This window comes from Cebus imitator, unplaced genomic scaffold (assembly GCF_001604975.1).
Source record: "Cebus imitator isolate Cc_AM_T3 unplaced genomic scaffold, Cebus_imitator-1.0 Scaffold22, whole genome shotgun sequence".
NCBI classification, from domain to species: Eukaryota; Metazoa; Chordata; class Mammalia; order Primates; family Cebidae; genus Cebus; species Cebus imitator.
The window spans coordinates 10,702,633-10,723,763 of record NW_016107337.1 but is presented as its reverse complement, the minus strand read 5'-3'; the positions used below and the strand labels follow the sequence as shown (position 1 = coordinate 10,723,763).

At 38.9% G+C, this 21,131-nt stretch overlaps 1 pseudogene; it reads left to right on the top strand.

Moving 5' to 3' along the window:
• The first annotated feature begins 928 nt into the window (after positions 1 to 928).
• Positions 929 to 2,305, top strand: LOC108299472 (annotated as a pseudogene).
• The last annotated feature ends 18,826 nt before the right edge of the window (positions 2,306 to 21,131 follow it).

The window sequence follows — 21,131 nt, the reverse complement described above, 5'->3', positions numbered from 1 at the left end:
ACTGCCTGAAAAATCCTTTGTGTCCACCTTGTTATCCCTCCCTACCCCAACCCCTGACAACCACTCATCTTTTCAGTGTCTTCACAGTTTTGCTTTTCCCAGAATGGCATTAGCTGAGATCATATAGTACGTTTGTTTCCAAGTTTTAGCAATTATGAATAAAGCTGCTATAAACTTTCATCTGCAGGTTTTTATGTGAACATGTGTTTTCGACTCAAATACCTAGCAGTGCAGTGACTAGATCATATGGCAAGAGTGTATTTCATTTTGTAACTGCCAAAATGCCTTCCCCAGTGCCTCATTTACTGTATAATATTTATTATTTAAATGCATTTTAAGTCACTTTTAGGATGGTAATTAGAAAATGTTCGTTTTCATGTCTTACTCTTTTTTTCTTTGTGACTTGAGTAATTATCTGTGTGTGTCACAGTGTCTCACAATGGCAGTGATGCACTCACAGCCCTCAGCTCCCCCCACCATCTTCCCTCTTTTCCTGCACCTCAGCTGGAAAATTAACAAGCATTTAAAATTTATTGCTTACAATTAGGGAGAAGCACTAGAAAAGTATAAATGGAACTGTTTCCTAGTTGACTACTTGTCTATTTAATAGCTGTTTAACTTATTATTGCAGAACGTATTATAATTATTAAACTATTAACATTGCATTGAGCCTGACAAAGCGATTGTGCTAATTCCACATTTATTCAATAGCTACTTATTGATTTCCTACAATGTGTCACACATTATATATTTGTTCATCCTTTGATTAATGAGATTAAATGTTAGATTTTTGTAGGATTCTTTGTTATGCCCCCTGCAAAGCAAAACTACCGATTATCATATATAGGGATACAGGCTATTTTACTAGCTCAAAATGTAGTGTTTTGTATGTGCCTATAAGAATAGATAACACTCGTCGTAGGCAAACCCTGAGTCCTGTCCTGTCGCTCTCCTCCTGGGACAGCATGAGCTTCACCACTGGCTCCACCTTCTCCACCAACTACCAGTCCCCGGGCTCGGTCCAGGTGCCCAGCTACAGCGCCTGGCCAGTCAGCAGCATGGCCAGTGTCTGTGCAGGTGCCAGGGGCTCTGGTTCCCGCATCTCCATGTCCCACTCCACCAGCTTCCAGTGTGGCATGGGGTCTGGGGGCCTGGCCACGGGGATGGCCCGGGGTCTGGCAGGAGTAAGAGGCATCCAGAATGAGGAGACTGTGCAAAGCCTGAACGACCACCTGGCCTCTTATCTGGACAGAGTGAGGAGCCTGGAGACTGAGAACCAGCAGCTGGAGCGCAAAATCCAGGAGCACTTGGAGAAAAAGGGACTCCAGGTCAGAGCCTGGAGTCATTTCTTCAAAACTGTCCACCCGAGGGCTCAGATCTTCACAAATACTGTAGATAATACCCGCATTGTTCTGCAGATCGACAGTGCCGGTCTTGCTGCTGATGGCTTCAGAGTCAAGTATCAGACACAGATGGCCATGCGCTTGTCTATGGAGAGCGACACCCATAGGCTCTGCAAGGCCACTGATGACACCAATGTCACTTGGCTGCAGCTGGAGACAGAGATCGAGGCTCTCAAGGAGGAACTGCTCTTCATGAAGAAGAACCATGAAGAGGAAGCAAAAGGCCTGCAAGCCCAGACTGCCAGCTCTGGGTTGACTGTGGATGTGGATACCCCCAAATCTCAGGACCTCGCCAAGATCATGGCAGACATCCGGGCCCAATATGACGAGCTGGCTTGGAAGAACTGACAGGAGCTGGACAAGTGCTGGCCTCAGCAGATTGAGGAGAACATCACAGTGGTCACCGCGCAGTCCGCCAAGGTTGGTGCTGCTGAGATGATGCTCACGGAGCTGAGACATAGAGTCCAGTCCCTGGAGATAGACTGGACTCAATGAAAAATCAGAAATCTGAAGGCCAGCTTGGAGCACAGCCTGAGGGAGATGGAGGCCCGCTACTCTGTGCAGATGGAACGGCTCAAGGGGATCCTGCTGCACCTGGAGTCAGAGCTAGCACAGACCTGGGCAGAGGGGCAGCACCAGGCCCAGGAGTACCAGGCCCTGCTGAACATCAAGGTCAAGCTGGAGGCTGAGATTGCCACCTACCACCACCTGCTGGAAGATGGCTAGGACTTCAATCTTGGTGATGTCCTGGACAGCAGCAACTCCGTGCAAACCATCCAAAAGACTACCACCTGCTGGATAGTGGATGGCAAGGTGGTGTCTGAGACCAATGATGCCAAAGTTCTGAGACATTAAGCCAGCAGAAGCAGGGGACCCTTTGGGGAGCAGGAGGCCAATAAAAAGTTCAGAGAGAGGGAAAAAAAAGAAGAGATAACACTTTAGTTTTTTTGTTTGTTTTGTTTTTGAGACAGAGGCTGGAGAGCAGTGGCGAGGTCTCGGTTCACTGCAACCCCCGCCTCCTGGGTTCAAGCAATCCTCCTGCCTCAGCCTCCTGAGTAGCTGGGGTTACAGGTGACTGCCACCACGCCCTGCTAATTTTTATATTTTTAGTAGAGAGGGGGTTTCACCATGTTGGCCAGGCTGGTCTTGAGCTCCTGACCTTGTGATCCACCCACCTCAGCTTCCCAAAGTGCTGGGATTACGGGCATAAGTCATCATGCCTGGCCAATACTCTAGTCTTTAATTAGCATAGAAACATATATGTTGTCGGTTACATTTACTTTTCATACAATATACCATGTGCATGTGGCCTTTTTCAGTGACCTTAAATCATGTACTGTGGAAAACTGAGGGTTTTCTTTGGGAAACTTCCTCCACTATTGCTCTGTTGTTTTTCTTTCTCTGGTCACTCCACTGTGAATTGTGTTGGCCTCTCTTCCTCTACCTGCTGTAAAAATATTGTATTGCCCATATTTTCTGTCTTAGTACTTCTATTCTCTCTCGAGATGATCTACCCATTTCTCCAAATGTCGCTACACATTAAAGAATCGGCAGGGCTCGGTGACTCAACGCCTATAATCCCAGCACTTTGGGAGGCTGAGGCACTTGGATCAGAAGGTCAAGAGATCAAGACCATCCTGGCCAGGATGGTGAAATCCCATCTCAAATACAAAAATTAGCTGGGTGTGGTGGCACATGCCTGTAGTCCTAGTTACTCAGGAGGCTGAGGCAGGAGAGTCACTTGAGCCCGGGAGTCAGAGGTTGCAGTCAGCCGAGATCTTGCCACTGCACTTCAGCCTGGGCGACAGAAAAAAAAAAAAAAAATCACTAAGCTTTGTTTTTAATCTGCAGTTTCTTCTTCTTTCTCATCCTCTGTACTGCAATTGCAACTGCTTCTGAAAATATATCCCTGGATGTCCTGCAAATAGAGCATATTTTACTGATCTGAAGCTTAACTCATTACCTTCCTCCAAAGGTCCCCCTCCCCTTCCCCTTTCTCCCTTCCCCTTCCCTTCTCCTCCCCTCCCCCTTTCTTTTCCATGCGCATGTCAAAAAATGCAATCAGTACAAAGCAATTCCTCAGAGACAACCACTCTTGCCAGTTACTTATGTATTATTCCACAGACATTTGATGCAGATAAAAAACATATATGTATGTGTGTTGTCCATTTTGGGCACAAATGACAAATGATGACATACTGTGTACACTGTTCTGCATCTTGCTTTTTCTCATGTAATATATTCTGGAAATTAGTTCATAATCAATAATCACAGACTTGACTTATTGGTTTTAATAAATGTAAAATATTCACTAATGTGGGTGTACACACTTTTAACTTATTGATAGGCATTTCAGTTGTTTCCCATTTTTGTTCCTGAAGCATTTCTGAAATGAATGTTGAAATGTACAATGTGCATTTATTTACAGGTTTGATTTATAGAAGTAAAATTAAGTCAAAAGTATGTACATTTAAAATTTTAATGGGAAAAAGCATTAAAAAGCCCATGTGAGATCCTCCAGGGCGATGAAGAGGCAACATACCACCCCGCTCCAGCTAAAAGACAAAAAGAAAAAAATTAATAAATATTACTTATCTCCAACCTACCTCCATACTCTGGAAAAATATTATTTTTATAGTTTTCGTTTTATGATACATTTGATTAGAGAAAAATAATACCCCATTATAGATTTAGCTTATATTTCTCATCTTGTGTGTGTGTTTAACATTTTTAAAAAATAATTTTAAATGTTTACCCTTTGTCCTATTTGGTTGTTAGTGGTTGCTTTCAAATTTGCATAACCTTTTTGATCATTAAATATATTAACTCTTTGAAACTTTAAGAATATCTCTTTCATAGTATTTCATTTATATTTTGCAATTATTTTTGGCTTTTTCATATAGTGTTTGTTAAATTTTTGTGAAATAAAATTAATTTTTCTGTATTTTAATAGCTTTGGTATCAGTGTTGTATTGGGTTTATGAAAGAATGTGGAACTTTTGCTATTTTTCAATATTCTGACATAGTGTAAATAACATGAGTGTTACCTACTTTTAAAACTTTGATAGGAATTCTCTTGCTCTTATTTTTAGAAGAAGTATGTATTTAAATATCTTGTCTATATTTGTTGATGTCTTTAAATTTTCTAGCTTTTTCTACGTAGTTTTGACAAAAAACTTTCACTTTAATTCAGACTTCCAAATATAATTACGTAACTTTTTTGAGCCAAACAATATCTTTATATTTCTTTTCATTCTCAAGCATTTGTGATTCCTCACTGATTATCATTTGATTTCTGTGGATTTGTGGTATCTGTATTTGTTTAGATTAACTATATTTTTAATTTTCTAACATTTTCAAAAGATATGCCCTTTTTGTATTTAATTATTTTGTATTTAATGCTTTTAAATTTCATTAATGCTTTTTTTTTTTTTTCTTTTTTGAAATGGGTCTCATCCTGTCACCCAGGCTGGAGTGAGGTGGGGGGATCATGTCTCAGTGCAGCCTCCACCTCCTGGGTTCAAGCATTCCTCCCACTCAGCCTCCTGAGTAGCTGAAATTACAGGCACAACCCACCACGCTAGGCCAATTTTTCTTTCTTTTTTTATTTTTGGTAGAGATAGGATTTTACCATGTTGCCTAGGCTGGTCTTAAAGTCTTCTATGCTTTTGGTTGATTTTGTTACTTTTATCATTCTTTATTTGAATTTTTATTTATCTTTCATACTTCTTTTACTAATGTAAATGAGTAAAGCTATTTATTTCCTCTGATTTTGCTGTATCTATTCTATTTTGACATACAGGATTTTCATTGTCAAATTCCATATATTTCTCACCTTATTACCACACTGACATGGTATTTTAAAACATATTTTCTTTAAAATTTCCAGATGAAAGGTTACGTATTGTCGATTTTAACTCATTTTGTTATCTATTCCAACTTCTATTTTCTTATGGTTAGAAGAAAGTTTACACCATTTCTTTTTTTTTTTTTTTTGGAGGCAGAGTCTCACTCTGTTGCCAGGCTGGAGTGCAGTGGCACGATTTCGGCTCACTGCAACCTCTGTCTCCTGGGTTCAAGCAATTCTCCTGCCTCAGTCTCCCAAGTAGCTGGGATTACAGGTGTATGCCACTACACCGAGGTAATTTTTGTATTTTTAGTAGAGATGGGGTTTCACCATGTTGGCCATATTTACACCATTTCCACTCTAAAAAAAAAAATGACCATGTTCTAGGCCAAGTGTGGTTGCTTGATTCTGTAATCTCAGCATTTTGGGAGGCCAAGGCGGGTCGATCACCTCAGGTCAGGAGTTGGACATCAGCCTGACCAACTTGGTGAAATTGTATCTCTACTAAAAACACAAAAGAATTACCCAGGTGTGGTGGCACATGCCTATAATCCGAACAACTCAAACGGTTGAGGCAGGACAATGGCTTGAACCTGGGAGGCGAAGGTTGCGGTGAGCGGAGATTGAGTCATTGCACTCCAGCCTGGGTGACAGAGCAAGACTCTATTGCAAAGAAAAAACAAACAAACAAACAAACAAAAACCGTGTTCCTAATGATCAATTTTTAACAGTCTCTTTGTATAACTATTCAGTCAACTCTCAATTTTGCCCCCAACCCCTTTTCCTTCCCTACACCATGGGATGTGTGGGTCAATTACGATGTGTCCTGAAATAATTACAGTAGGATATCTGATATGTGTGTCACCATTTGTTCTTTCTGACCTTCAATAAGGTAAAGATTTGTCCTCTAAGCCTTAACCATTAGCTTTGGTCTATTAGCCTTAGTGCGTTTTGCTGGAACTGATAGTGTTCTCATGGCCTCTACTTGCTTCATTATCATATACTTTCATCTTTCTCGTAACCACTAAAGAATCTAATTGAAATTGAATGTTTTCACTTGTAAGTGGGAGCTAAATGATGAGAACACATGGACATATAAAGGGGAACAGCAGACACTGGGGCCTCTTGGAGAGTGGAGGATGGGAGGAGGGAGAGGATCAGGAAAAAAATAACTAATGGGTACTAGGCTTAATACCTGGGTGATGAAATAATCTGTACAAAAAAAACCCATGACGTAAGTTTACCTATATAACAAACCTGCATATGTACCCCTAAATTTAAAATAAAAGTAAAAAAATGAAAATGATTGGTCTATTGAAATTGGTTTTCTCAACATATATACTGATTGAGATGGTGAGGAGATATATACAACAAATAGAAATATAAATGCGTTGGATGGATGGATAAGTAAATAACTTTATTGAAGGTCAGAAAGAACAAATGGTGATACACATGATAGTCAACATGGCCCTGGAATGCCAGAGTAGCTGAGTCTGTGGGATAGTCCAGAGTGGGCCTACAGACTTCAGCTTAGATCAGTAAGTTGCCAGAAAAACACTGGGTAATTCTGAAACACTTTCAGCAAGGTGTGGAAACAGTTTTAAGGACCAGTCGGAGAGTAAACTTTCCTTGAGGAAAGGAGGATGAATAACACGTTGGTCTAAGACATAGGGATTGTGCAGGACTATGGATGTTGGCAGCAGATTGGGATTGAGGCCACTGTGCAAGACAGGAAGGTACAAGCTGAGGCCAGCAGGGACACAGCTCTCTCAATGCCAGAACAATTCATCAGCCACCCTGCCTACCTCTGCTTCCTCACTAGATGTTCTTTAACCAAGATCCTACCTCACCCCCTTGTCCTGGTAATAGGGGAAAAAGAAGCGGGTGCTGGAAAGAAATCCATGAGAAATCTAAATAGTTACCCAAAAAACACTGAGCTCTAATGGGGTCTGACTGAATTACACTGAAGCAACAAGTTACATTTTCTGTTACAACTGGAATTGATGCCTTATGAACAAAGTGACTTTTCAGGTATTAAGACATAAAGAGAATTACTTTTCATACATCTGACTTTCTGACTGTTTAAAGTACATGCCCATGTTACCCCTCTGGATGTGTGACCCACTTTGGAAAAATGCATGTTCTGTTGATTATTTCAAAAATCTGCAGCAATGGAATTACAGTAGTCCCTCCCTCCTTATCCACAAGGATATGTTCCAAGATCCCCAGGGGATGCCTGACACCATGGACAGTACTGAATTCTATATATATTATGTTTTTTTCTAGATGCATCTACTTTGCTAAAGTTTAATTTATAAATTAGGCACATAAGAGATTAAAAACAATAACAATCATAAAACAGAAGAATTATAACAATATACTGTCATAAACATTATGTAAATTGGTTTCTCTCTCACTCTCTTTCTATCACTTAATATATCCTATTGGCCGGGTGCGGTGGCTCACACCTGTAATCCCAGCACTATGGGAGGCCAAGGCGGGTGGATTGCAAGGTCAGGAGTTCCAGACCAGCCTGGCCAATATGGTGAAACCCCATTTCTACTAAAGAATACAAAAATTATCCAGGTATGGTGGCATGTGCCTGTAATCCCAGCTACTCGGGAGGCTGAGGCAGGAGAATCGCTTGAACTCGGGAGGCTGTGGTTGCAGTGAGCTGAGATTGCACCACTGCACTCCAGCCTGGGCGACAGAGCAAGAATCCATCTCAAAAAAGAAAGAAAGAAAGAAAGAAAGAAAGAAAGAAAGAAAGAAAGAAAGAAAGAAAGAAAGAAAGAAAGAAAGAAAGAAAATTCTACTGTACTCTACTCACCTATTTTCAGACCACGGTTGACTGTGAGTAAGTGAAACTGAAACTGTGGAAAGTGAAGCCATGAATAAAGGGATGACAACTGTGTCTCCTCCAATTTTTTCTAATCTCAATTTTATGGGTCACCAATCTCTCAGTCTCTCTTGTCAGAAAGCTTGGAATTACCCTAGAACATGCCCTTATTCTTCACATCCAATCTTTCATGAAGTTTTACCTCATATATATGTTCCAAATTCAACCTTTCTCTTTATCTAAAGTCTCTGTGACCCTCATCCTGTCTCAAAAAACTATGCAACTGCTACTAATTATTCTGCCTTCCAAGACTCTTCCTCTTCTCCCATTTGTTCCCAGGCATCTTGCCAAAAAAAATTTAATGTTCTTTCTCCTTTGTTTGCAACCCAAGCTGGCTTCTTCCTGACCACAGTGTAAAGTTCCAACAACTCACCATGATGTTGAAGGCCTGTCACCACCTGCCTGATGGCTGCTCTCCTCCATCGACACTTATGGATCCCACGCAGAAAACTTCTCATCATTCCTCACCTGCAAAACATATTAATATTTTCTGACAACAAGGCTGAATGGCAGCTGAGTTCTACAAGGCTCATCATCTGCACTGTCTGTTCCATTTATTTAACAGTTATAGCCGCTGTGACCCGAAGTTTTGTAGATTTACTAAAACAAATTTTTATTTTTATCAGAGTAATACAGACATTTCATTAAAAAGAGAAACATTTTTAAAAGGCTTCTATTAAAACAGACCAAGAATAGCACAAACCAGCCTCTCAGTCTGTACCCTACACAGCTGCAAGTCTAACTATTCACTACCAAGAGCCAGTTCAGCTATAGAGACCCCTACCCAGGCAGTGCTGAAGAAATTCAGAGGCAGACAGTCAGATAGAGCAACAAAGTGGGACTGTCCGAGAGGCCAGCAGCCTCCCAAGCTGGGAGCCTCAGGGGCTGACAGCATTCCAGGCTGAAGGCCTCAAGCAGATTCTGACCCAAACATTTATTCTCTCTGAACAGGTGATCACTATTAACAAACAGATGTTTGGTATTTTCTCAAAACACAAAATATGCCAAGTAGGCAGCTGGTGCCTGCTTACCACTGATCACAGACAAACTAAAAAGTATTCTCCACAATGGAGCCATGGGGGCAGGGTCAGATATCTTAATGAATTGTTTTAACTGTTATATGATATTTATATATTGTCCTGACCCTTCAGAATGCCCAATTGGTTTTCTGCTTGGTGGGGAGAGCAGCTAGATTTTCCTTGCCATTGTTCTTCCTAGCAAACAATATATTCTATCATGCACTCAGCATTTCTCCATATTCATAAACTTAACATTTCTCAACAATTTAATATTTCTCAACAATTCACACAGAATACTATGTGAAATAAAATGCACAACCAGGCTTTGCAAGGTACAGCATGCTCAACTGTACATGTACCTCTGTTTATATCTCTTCTTTAATGTGATCTCTTGTTTTCCATATCTGTGATATCACTTTAATCCATTTTTTCTCTTATAAATTCAGCTCATTAGCCATGTCTTATGAATTATGGTATTACCCAGCGTACATTGACTAGTGACTAGATTCACATTCACACTCAACATGGAAGTTTATATGTTAGTAAAATAGAAAGTAGCATTCAAAAACAAATCTCTAAAAAGTTATTTTGATTTGGTGATGGGGAGACTTCCAGAGATATAAGAAAATATAGTTTCTGCAGAAAAGTAAAGAAGTGTAGGAACTATGTTGCAAGGGATTAATTATAGTAGACTTGGGATTTCACCATGTTGAACAGTCTGGTCAAGAACTCCTGACCTCAAGAGATCTGCCTACATCGGCCTCCCAGAAGTGCTGGGATGACAGGTGTGAACCACTGCTCCTGGCCAACATTGTATGCTTCAAACCTAAGAAACACAGTATTGGAGACTTGTTTGACTAACTCAGTTTCTCCAAATTATTTTACCCTGAAATCCTTTTTTTCATTAAACTATTTTTGTTTTTACATTCTAATAATTTGGGAAACATTGGTTAAGGAACACGTTTTGAACAAGCCAACAAACAGCAAGACATGTAGCAGAAGTGAGGGCCCAGGGAATAAGAAAGGCTGCATGGAGTCATGAAAATTGGAGGTGTTAGAAGTTCAGTGCAGAATGATTTGAAGCTCAAGGGAGGAATCTATAGACCAGGAATGGAAATATCCTTCATTTCAAAGGAAGCTAAGTAAACTGTATGGAAAAATACACTCAATCCTGGAATCAGAGTGTAAAAGCAATGTGCTTGTATGTTTAAAGCTATCCCAGAGGTAGCTTCTGAGAGTGTGTGATTCTCACTAGCTCCTGAAACAGTTTCCTTTGGTAGTCTCAGTATCATTGCGTTTCAACCAAGCCAAGTCAATGAGTGACAGAACTCAATTTGCTTGTCTGGTGCCAGCTAGAAAGACTGAGGAAACTTTTAAATTACCTTTGGATAGCAATTCAGTGTTCTGTAAGCCATTATTTTTATTTTAATTATTTTCTTTATTTCAATTTGTTTCCTTCAATAAAATATTTTGAAAATTGCCAATCTGCCTGGTGAGAAAAGGGATTTTTTTTTTTTAAATAAACTGATTTCAGTAATACTACAGTGTGTGGTGGTGTTAGCAGTGGATTTTCCAATCAGATTCCACTAAAACTGGTAAAGCTCTGGGATAGTCTTGAGGTAAATCCTTCAGACCTGAATTATTTAGAAGAGCTATCTGTCTCCTTTACACAGACAGGGTCTGGCTTTCTTTATGTTTCTCCCTAGTTGGTGGGCAAATCATCCAAATTATGTCCTCTGTTTAAAAAGTATATAGCCCTGGAATGTTAATTCACATACGCTGTATAGCTCAAAGTTTCTTACTACATTCTTACATGTTATACGTAAGGATACAATTTCTTAACATGGAAGATGTATTTTTAGTGCTAAGCACACCTTAATGTGCCACACGTATTTAAATAAGACTAAAATAGAAGAACATATTTATTTCTCTGTCAATAGATGTCATAGGGTTTTCTCTCTCTCTCTCTCTTTTTTTTTTTTTTATAATGCTACGCCTTGGAGGGAAAGAACCAAAAAATGGAACTCCTTTTTAAGTATAATAAGACTTTTGGAAAAATTATCCAATATAAGAAGAAAGTTAAAAAAAAAAACCAACAACAACAACCCCACACAACCTCCCATTTAAAATGTACTAGTTTGATTTCCAATATAGAATTTGTGTTCATATCTTTATTTAGCAGCATTACGGTTGTTTTTTTCCATTTGCTGTCCTCATAATTTGGTAGTTAACCTTCTTGTTTTTTAAAAAGAAGTTCTGCCAAAACATGCTGAGCAAGTTGTTTGTTTCTAAACCCTAAAAAATCAAAAGTAGCAAGTGAACTTTATTATTATGACATTTTAATTATGAGTATATTTATGTATTTTTTCTTTTGATCTTTGAATCACTTCATGATTCTAAAGTTTAAATTTGTGAACCTGGGGGGTAATAATCATTTAACTAAAGAGTAATTCTAACCTATGTTTATGTATAAACAAAGTTATATAAATAAAATTATCCCTCAACTTTTCAAAGTAATTTTAGCAATTTGCATTCATGTCATGTCAAGACTTTCATATATACAGTTTCATTCAATTACCAAATAGCTTTGACACTACCAGGTCAAAAGTTGCTCTTCCTTCAGGGCTCTCCTTACCTTTGGTTTGTTTGTTTGCTTGTTTGTTTATATAAATAAGAAAACTGAAGCTTACAGATGGAAATGATCTCTCTATGGCAATACAAACAGGTGATTTATCCAGATATAAAGATAAAAATTTATCCCTCTTTCCATAACTCTAGGCTCTCTTTTAGTATGTAACCAGTTTAACTTAGACTTGGAAACGGTGGAATGAAAAATATAATTGCTCTTTCCTAAGCTGGTTATGAACCAAAAGAAACCTTTTGAATAGGTTGCAGAAAGGAAATGAGTAGCCCTTTGTTACAGGGTGAGAAAATAGTGCAATGGAGTCATGGAAGTGTGGAACCCATGCTTTTCTCAACAAATCATTTTTTGTTTTGTTGAGTGACTACTATGAGTGACTACTATGCAATCTGTGTTACATGCTCAGGATAGAAAGATAATATGACATGATCCCTGTGCTCCAGGAGGTCATACTCTGTGTAAATACAATCTACATATAGATAAATGTCTCTGATAATGTGTGATAAGTTGTTTTGCCTCTACAAAGTTCTTTGGAGCACAAGAGGGGTGGATCTGGTTTGTGGGGCCTGAAGCCTACACGATTTGATGTGTGTATAGGAGCGGCAGAGGTATTAGGGGAGATATTAAGGAAAAGACTGCAGGAACTGTAAATATAAAATTAGGTACAGGGTTTCAGTGGGGCTCATGCGAAGGAGAGTTGCTGACCTTGTAGTTTCACAATAATCTTGATAATAGAAGAGGGAAGCGCCTAGAGGAGACATCTGAGCAGTCATCACAGACTGGAGGAGCGTGTCAAGAGGAAAGTGGTCATAGCGGCTTAGTGGCATCAAAGACAGCAGCAAGGGATCCCAAGGAGAAGAAGGAAAATTAATTGATTCCTTACAGAAAGGGCATCAATGACACTATAATTCCCTAATGTAGTCCTCTGCCATAGAAATTATTCTCTAATGTTTAAAAATAAAGTGGTTCTACTTGAGTAACTACGACCACTTTCTTAGTGGGTAAAAGCAATGGTAACAAAAGCCAAAATAGACAAATGGGTTCTAATTAAACTTAAGAGCTTCTGCATAGCAAAAGAAACAATCATTAGAGTGAACTGGCAACCAACAAAATGGGAAAAAATTTTTGCAAGCTACTCATCTGGCAAAGAGCTAACATCCAGAATCTATAAAGAACTAAAACAAATTTATAAGAAAAAAACAAACAACCCCATCAAAAAGTGGGCAAAGGATATGAACAGACACTTTTCAAAAGAAGACATTTATGTGCCCAACAAACATGAAAAAAAGCTCATCATCACTGGTCATTAGAGAAATGCAAATCAAAACCACACTGAGATACCATCTCACACTAGTTAGAATGGCAATCACTAAAAAATCAGGAGACAACAGATGTTGGAGAGGATGTGGAGAAATAGAAATGCTTTTACCCTGTGGGTGGGAGTGTAAATTAGTTCAACCATTGTGGAAGACAGTGTGGTGATTCCTCAAGGATCTAGGAATAGAAATGCCATTTGACCCAGCAATCCCATTACTGAGGATACACCCAAAAGATTATAAATCATTCTGCTATAAAGACACATGCACACATATGTTCATTGTGGCACTGTTTACAATAGCAAAGACTTGGAACCAACCCAAATGCCCATCAAGCATAGACTGGTTAAAGAAAATGTGGCACATAGACACCATGGAATGCTATGCAGCCAAAAAAAAGGTTGAGTTCATGTCCTTTGCAGGGACACAGATGAATCTGGAAACCATCATTCTCAGCAAACTGACACAAGAACATAAAACCAAACACTGCATGTTCTCACTCATAAGTGGGTGTTAAACAATGAGCGCACATGGACACAGGGAGGGGAGCATCACACAATGGGGTCTGTTGGGGGTGGGGGACTAGGGGAGCGATAGCAGGGAGTGGGGAGGTTGGGGAGGGATAACTTTAGGAGAAATACCTAATGTAGATGACTGGGGATGAAGACAGCAAACCACCATGGCATGTGTATACCTATGTAACAATCCTGTAAGATCAACACATGTATCCCAGAACTTAAAGTACAAAAAAAAAAGAATTCTTTGTCACCTGCTATGGTTTGAATGTTTATGATCCTCTCCAAATTCATATGTTGATACCTAATCCCCAGTGCTAAACATTAAGAGGTGGGGCCTTTGGGATGTGATTAGGTAATGAAGGTGGAGCCCTCATTAATGGAATGTGTACCCTTATTAAAGAGACCCCAGAGAGCTGGTTTGCTCCTTTCACCATATGAGGACACATAGAAGGTATCATCTATGAGATACAGACCCTTACCAGACATTGCATTTGCTGACAACTTGATTTTGAACTTCCCAGCTTCCAGAACTGTGAACAATAAATTTATATGGTTTATAAATTACTCAGTCTAAGGTATTTTGTCACAGCAGCCTGAACAGATGAAGACATTACCATATTGCAAAATATATTTTAGAAAAAGTAATATCCTCAAACAGTCTTTGTTTTTAAAATGTGAATTTAAAATAAGTGTGGATGAAAATGATGAAAATGTTTGGTTGTGTGTAACAAGGCCTTGCTTAACAGCAAAAATAGGTAAAGGGTACAGTAAAGGGTGTAGTTGGGTGAGGAAGCAGCTCTGGACTTTACGAGAGCAATTTAAAAAAAAATACTGATGGAAAGATAGTATGGGGAAGTTCCTAATGTTACCCCTAATCATTAATTCATTAATTAATTTTCAACTTTTATTTAACTTTATTTTTCAGTAAAAGATTTGATTTATTATTTATATAACAAATGTAACAAATTAACAGAACAGGGTTGTAGACAATCTCAGACATGACATACACATACAATGAGTTAATGTATCCATCCAGCCATTTTCATACTTAGCACTCAGGACAACCCTGAGCAGTTGATGTTCATAACCCTGGTTTTATAGATAGGGAAACAGACTGCAGGAGGTTAAGGAATTTGCCCAAAGAAGTGAAAAGCTCAGGAAAGCATCGCTGGGATGCTTCTTGAACAACTGGGTGACGCTCTTTACCACATCACAGTTGAAGCTGTACAAGAAATAAATTTTAAAAATCACCTCAAAGTATACTTTTAAAACTTTTTTTTTCTGAGGCAGGTGGATCACAAGGTCAAGAGATCGAGACCATCCTGGTCAACATGGTGAAACCCCGTCTCTACTAAAAAAAAAATATAGAAAATTAGCTGGGTATGGCGGTGCAGGCCTGTAATCCCAGCTACTCAGGAGGCTAAGCCGGAGAATTGCCTGAACCCGGGAGGCGGAGGTTGCGGTGAGCCGAGATTGCGCCATTGCACTCCAGCCTGGGTAACAAGAGCGAAACTCTGTCTCAAAAAAAAACAATAACAAACAAAACAAAACAAAACAAAACAAAAAAACTTTTTTTTTTCCATTTTTTTTCTTTCTAACTTTTATTTCATGTTCATGGGGTAAATGTACTGGATTGTTACATGGGTAAGGAATAAACCTGATTTCATGAAGCTCGTTTTATGTAGAGAAAATGGTCAAAAATAACAAATAATTGAGTAAAAATATAGTATGTTTTGGAGAAAAATGAATACTTTGGAAAAAATAAAGCAAGAATGAGGGTGAGCATGTGCTGAGAAGGTGAGTGTTGCTATCTTAAAGAGTGCTACTGGGAAAGCCTCACCTATATGGCAAGATTCTAACAGAGGTGTGCAAGAGAAGAAGTCGTTCCAGCTAGGTCCCACATGCTGGAGTGTTTTAGGAATTCCATGATAAAAACATACGAACAACACAATTTCAATGCATTTAGTTTGTGGCTTAATATTTATGTATGCATAGATGTAAACATATTATAATACTGAATATAACTGATGAATAAGCTGTTATAAGTAGAATTCATTCATATTTTCTGTATGATTGGAAATCATTCAAATCCAAGCAGGTGAATTTCTTTAATACTGCAAGTTTTGTGTGCATTGTTTTCAGCTACTTGGGAAAGTAATCCTGTATAGTCCCTGAGCCTAACACACATTTTGTTTTATTCAGTGCTGAGTATTTTAATAATAGGCCCTGTTCTACATATTTTAAATATCTAATTAGGACATTGTTAGCTGGAGTCACTCTGTCCTTTGGGGTTGACAATGAATTTAAACCCCGCCTTCCATATTCCTCTGGGTGTTTGATGACCTTTTGATGATCTCTCCAAATTCTTGTGAACTTGTGATCTTTTTCAAGGTCCATCATCTCCCTGACTTCCTGTCTCCCCCAGGGTCTCATTCTCAATTAAGTCTTATTGCATTCCATTAGTTGGATCCTTTTTTCTACTTAAGGCCAGATGTGGTCCCAACTGTCCCTTAGGCTTTATTTCCCCAGACAATATTCTCAGTGGCATTTTGCCTGCAAGAGAATCGATTAAGTTTTCAGGCAATAAGGTCACTCTGCATCGCTTTACTGTTCTTTAGAAACACCCAACACTGGCAATTTCTCAGCACTGGTATTTCACCAAACCATCTATCCCTTCACCTACACCTGTGTCCTTGGACCCTCCTGACTTCCCACACACCCACCTTCTTTCTTCCCTGCTCTTCCTTACTCCAAAATGTCTATTCAGGAGTTTCACTTTCTCTTTTTTTTACCTCCTGGAAAATTATCCCTCAAGTGTTTTGTTTTCTTATATCTATGGGGAAAGATAAATTCATCATCTAGAACAGGGATTCCCAACCACTGGTCCATGGCCTGTTAGGAACCAGGCCACAGAGCAGGAGGTGAGCAGCAGGCCAGTGAGGGAAGCTTCATCTGCATTTACAGCTGCTTCACATCATTTATATTACTACCTGTGCTCCCCTTTCTGTCAGATCAGCAGAGGTATGAGATTTTCATAGGTTCGTGAACCTTACTGTGAACTCTGCATACAAGGGATTTAGGTGGCACGCTCCTTATGAGAATCTAGTGTTTGGTGATTTGTGATGATTTGTCACTGTCTCCCAACACCCCAGATGGGACTATCTAGTTGGAGGAAAACAAGCTCAGGGATCTCACTGATTTTAATTATGGTAAGTTGTATAATTATTTCATTATATATCACAATGTAATAGTATTAGAAACAGAGTGTACAATAGTAACGCCCTTGAGTTGTCTTGAAACCATAAGCCCACCCCGATCCATGGAAAAATTTTCTTCCATGAAGCCAGTCCCTGTGCCAAAAAGACTGGGGACCACTGATCTAGAAAGAAATGACACACTTCCTTTTCTTCCTCTCAGTTTGAATGTTAACGATTATTTTACTCTGTGCTGCACCTACCATAACTCTTCAAAGCTTATTATTTTTGTTTTATAGAAAAGGAATCTAAAACTTAAGGAAGTTCAGCATTTTCCCCAAGGCCGAAAAAGAAAAGTTGGGATAAAGCTCCAGAAGTCACATCTAGATCCAAATTTAAGGGATACTATGTTATATGCCCATTATTAAGATTGATAGCCTTGTATCCCAAACAGTGCCATGGGCTTTCCTAGCAGTTTTAAAATGTTTAATTTTGATTAAGATCTCCCATCATGAAGTGTAGCCTGACTCTTCCAAAACAATTCCCAGAATGATTGACTGATATGAACAGTAATTTTTACTACTATTACATGTTATAAAAATGGAAAATGCCATTTTTTCACAAGTTTTCTATTTTAACAGATATTACAATACAGAAAAAGCTTCTGTGAATGGCTAAGAAATAAAGAATGCTTTAACCTGTTGGTGTTGACAATAAGTAATGTTTTATTATTCTGAGCTTAATTTAGACATGGAGATGCGCGGTAAATTCTAGTATCTGGTAATTTACAAAGGATAATTAATGTGTGAAATTTGTGTGTGTTAACCTATGCCAGTAATAAAACCAAGGTATCCTTTGAATTAAATGATATATCTCAAACCTGAAGTGCATTTTCCCTAAATTAGAGAACAGTGTTAGTTGTCTACTGATGTAAAACAAATCACAACAAACTTTGTGGCTTAAAACAACACATATTTCTTATCCTGAAGTTTCTGTGGATCATGAGTCCTGGCATGGCTTTGCTGGGTTTCTCACAGGCTGCAACAAACTTTTTAGCCAGGCTAAAGTCTCATATCAAGACTCAAGTGGGAAAAGATCCACTTCCCAGCTTACATGGTTGGTAGAAGGATTCAGTTTCTTGAGGGTTGTTGACTTGAGCGCCTGACTTCCTTGCTGGCTGTTGGCTGGAGGTCACCCTCAGTTCCATACAGCCTTTCCAGATGCTGGCTTGCATCAGCAAACACAGCAAGGGAGAGACTCTGCTGGCAACATGGAAGTAAGTGTTTTGTGTAATCTAATCCCAAAAATGACATTCTGCTACTTTTGCTATAGTCTGTTTGTTGGAAGCAAGTGGCTGGGCCAGTGCACACTCAGGGGAGGAGATTAGGCAAGAGTATGCTAGGAGACCGGGGTCATCCAGGACTATCTTAGAGTCTAGTCACTGCAGGGATACTGAAAGACAAGACATGCTCCATGACAATCACAAGAAAGGCATTTTACACTCCATGCCCTTTAGCAACACCCAATTAAGATGAATTTCTCAATATAAGTAAGATAATGATATACTGAGAAAGTAGGGATGGGGAGAGCACTGATGCTCAATAACGCTTGATTGATCAGTTGCCTTTTTATGCTTTAATTCTGAGTTTCTAGAGGTTATCTGGTAGACCAACTTGATATAGTTTGCCTTTGTGTCCCCACCCAAATCTCATGTTGAATTGTAACTTCCAACGTTGCAGGAGGGGCCTCGTGGAAGGTGACTGAATCATGGGGGCAGACTTCCCCCTTGCTGTTCTCATGAGATCTGGTTGTTTGAAAGTGGGTAGCACTTCCCCTTCTCTCTCTCTTCCTCCTGCTTCCACCATGTAAGACATGCTGGCTTCCCCTTCACCTTCCACCATGATTGTAAGTTTACTGAGGTCTCCCCAGCCAAGTGTTCTTTATAGCCCATGGAACTGTGAGTCAATTAAACCCCATTTCTTTATAAATTACCCACTCTCAGGTAGTTCTTTATAGCCATGTGAGAATGGACTAATATGCTACTCTAAAAGTCATTTACCTCCTTTGATATGGTTTCATTATCTTTTTGTTTTTGTCCTATTGTTACTACATCCTTAAAACTAACCTGGTAGCTTTATCTTTCTGGGTTTTTTTCTGTATCATTGTTTATTTTTTTAAAAATCCCTTTTCAATCTCACAGGAATATTAAATACAAGATACATAAAATTACTCTAAGCTTCAAAAAATGAGACACTATACAACACAAAGATTGCCTAGAATATTATAAAAATTACAATATGGGTGACACTTTCTTGAAATCATTTAAAAAGTGTGATAATAGTAAACCCCAGATGCATGCTTAGATCTTTAACCTGATGTTGCTTACCTATGTATAGGTTTAGTAAACAGAAGAGTGACCTTTAAAAATGATATTTGAGAGGAGAAATACAAATTAACCACTGTGTGGTCATCAGAAGCCCATGTGTAGCCAGAAGCTTATACACACACACTCACCACCACCGCAGGATACACACAGGCTGTAGCTCTTTGTGCTCTGCCTTGGTCACTCTGGGGACAAATTCTATTAACAGCTATGCCTTCAGTATGATCTTGGCTTGTGAGTACTGAACACCAACTTGTCCCTAGTAAGGGATTTTACTATGTCAACATTCTAATTAGCATCCAAATGGAAGGTGCCTGTTATTGTTGGCTTAGTTGCCTCTGTAATCCTGACAAACCAGTCGATTGAAGAGTACTGTTGATGTAGTGTATAGCAGCCTGTGGCTTTCTTTGAAAGGGTATATTAAAGCTGGATCCAGATTACAAATGTTTAACCTGGCAAACAGCACTATGACCTCTAAAACAAATATTGTGTCATTAATATAGCAGTGTCTACAGATGGAATTGGCAACGTAAAATGCGCTGTCTGTAAACATTTTCAAATTATATTTGAGGTCCTTAATTAACCCCATTAGGCTTACAGTTTGAGGCAACCACTCAATCAATATAACAGAACAATTGAATAAAGACAGAGATTTGGTTATTTTTATATATTATAAATTCCATGGAGTCTGTAGTTTTACATCAAATCTGATGTTATTTAAAATTTACATTTTCCCCCTGAGAGGTAACATTTTATCATGTCAGGACAAAACAAAATTCAGAATAACTGAACCCATCACTGAATCATGGAGTAAGCTTATAGTTGGGAGTTACTTAGAGCTCCTCTCTTCCAACTCCCTCAACTTACAGATGAGAAAACCGAGATCCAAAGTGGCTAAGTGACCCGGATACAAGTTGAAATGAAGAACAACAATTGCACTATTATGCTCAATAAATTATCTACAGATATATTAAAAATTTTTCAGCCTGGACTCACTTATTCAATTGGTTAGAATTTTCTTTCCAGAATGAATGTAAGCTTATGATTGGTATTTTAGCTCTGTGTTATCTAAAATTACACTGCAGAAACAAACTATCATTATTTTTACAACAAGAGATGGTGCATATGAGAGTTTTAATCATCTGTAGACATATACATGTATTTTTTAATATAGCTCTTTCCATCTGGGATTTGTGTACTGATTTCTCCATTGTGCAGACATGTTTTCTTCACTATACTAAAAATTGTTAAGAGTCCTCTGGTTTCTTGTTTTTCTTGTTATCCATCTGCATAACTTGGCATTTTTGGTAGCTCTGACTTATCTCCTGGACTACTCATTCTTGGCCTGCTTTACATTGGGCTAGTTGGTCTCCAACTGCGGTTTCCTAGCCAACTTCAAGTATGCCCCAAGATGTGAAGTTGTGTTTCATTTTTTAAGCAATATTTCTTCTCTGCCTGCCAATCTTCCTTACGTTTGAAGGTCCACTTTATTTTATGATACAGCAGCTATCTGAAGCTCTCCTGCCCTGTATTATTTCTTAATGTTTATGTGGACTGAATTTTGTTGCAGTGGGCTTTGCTTCAACCACGTTTACCCTGTTACAATTTAAATTCCTCTCACCACACATTCAATCATTTGTCATCTAGCCATTAAGAACAAAACCAAATGAAACATTAATGAGGACTTATACATTTTTGGTCAAAGTACAACCAGATTTAAAAATCACAAGTGAGTCATGAATTGGGTTGGGGGAAAAGACCACAGATTGTCTTGTAGGAAGCACATGAGTACACAGAGAAGTCTCAAAGTCTGACGCCTTCCCTACATATCTCTACTTCAGATACCATGCTGCCTCATCTATTTTTGAATCAGTTTGAATAACAGTCATGTCAACATATTACTGCAAATAT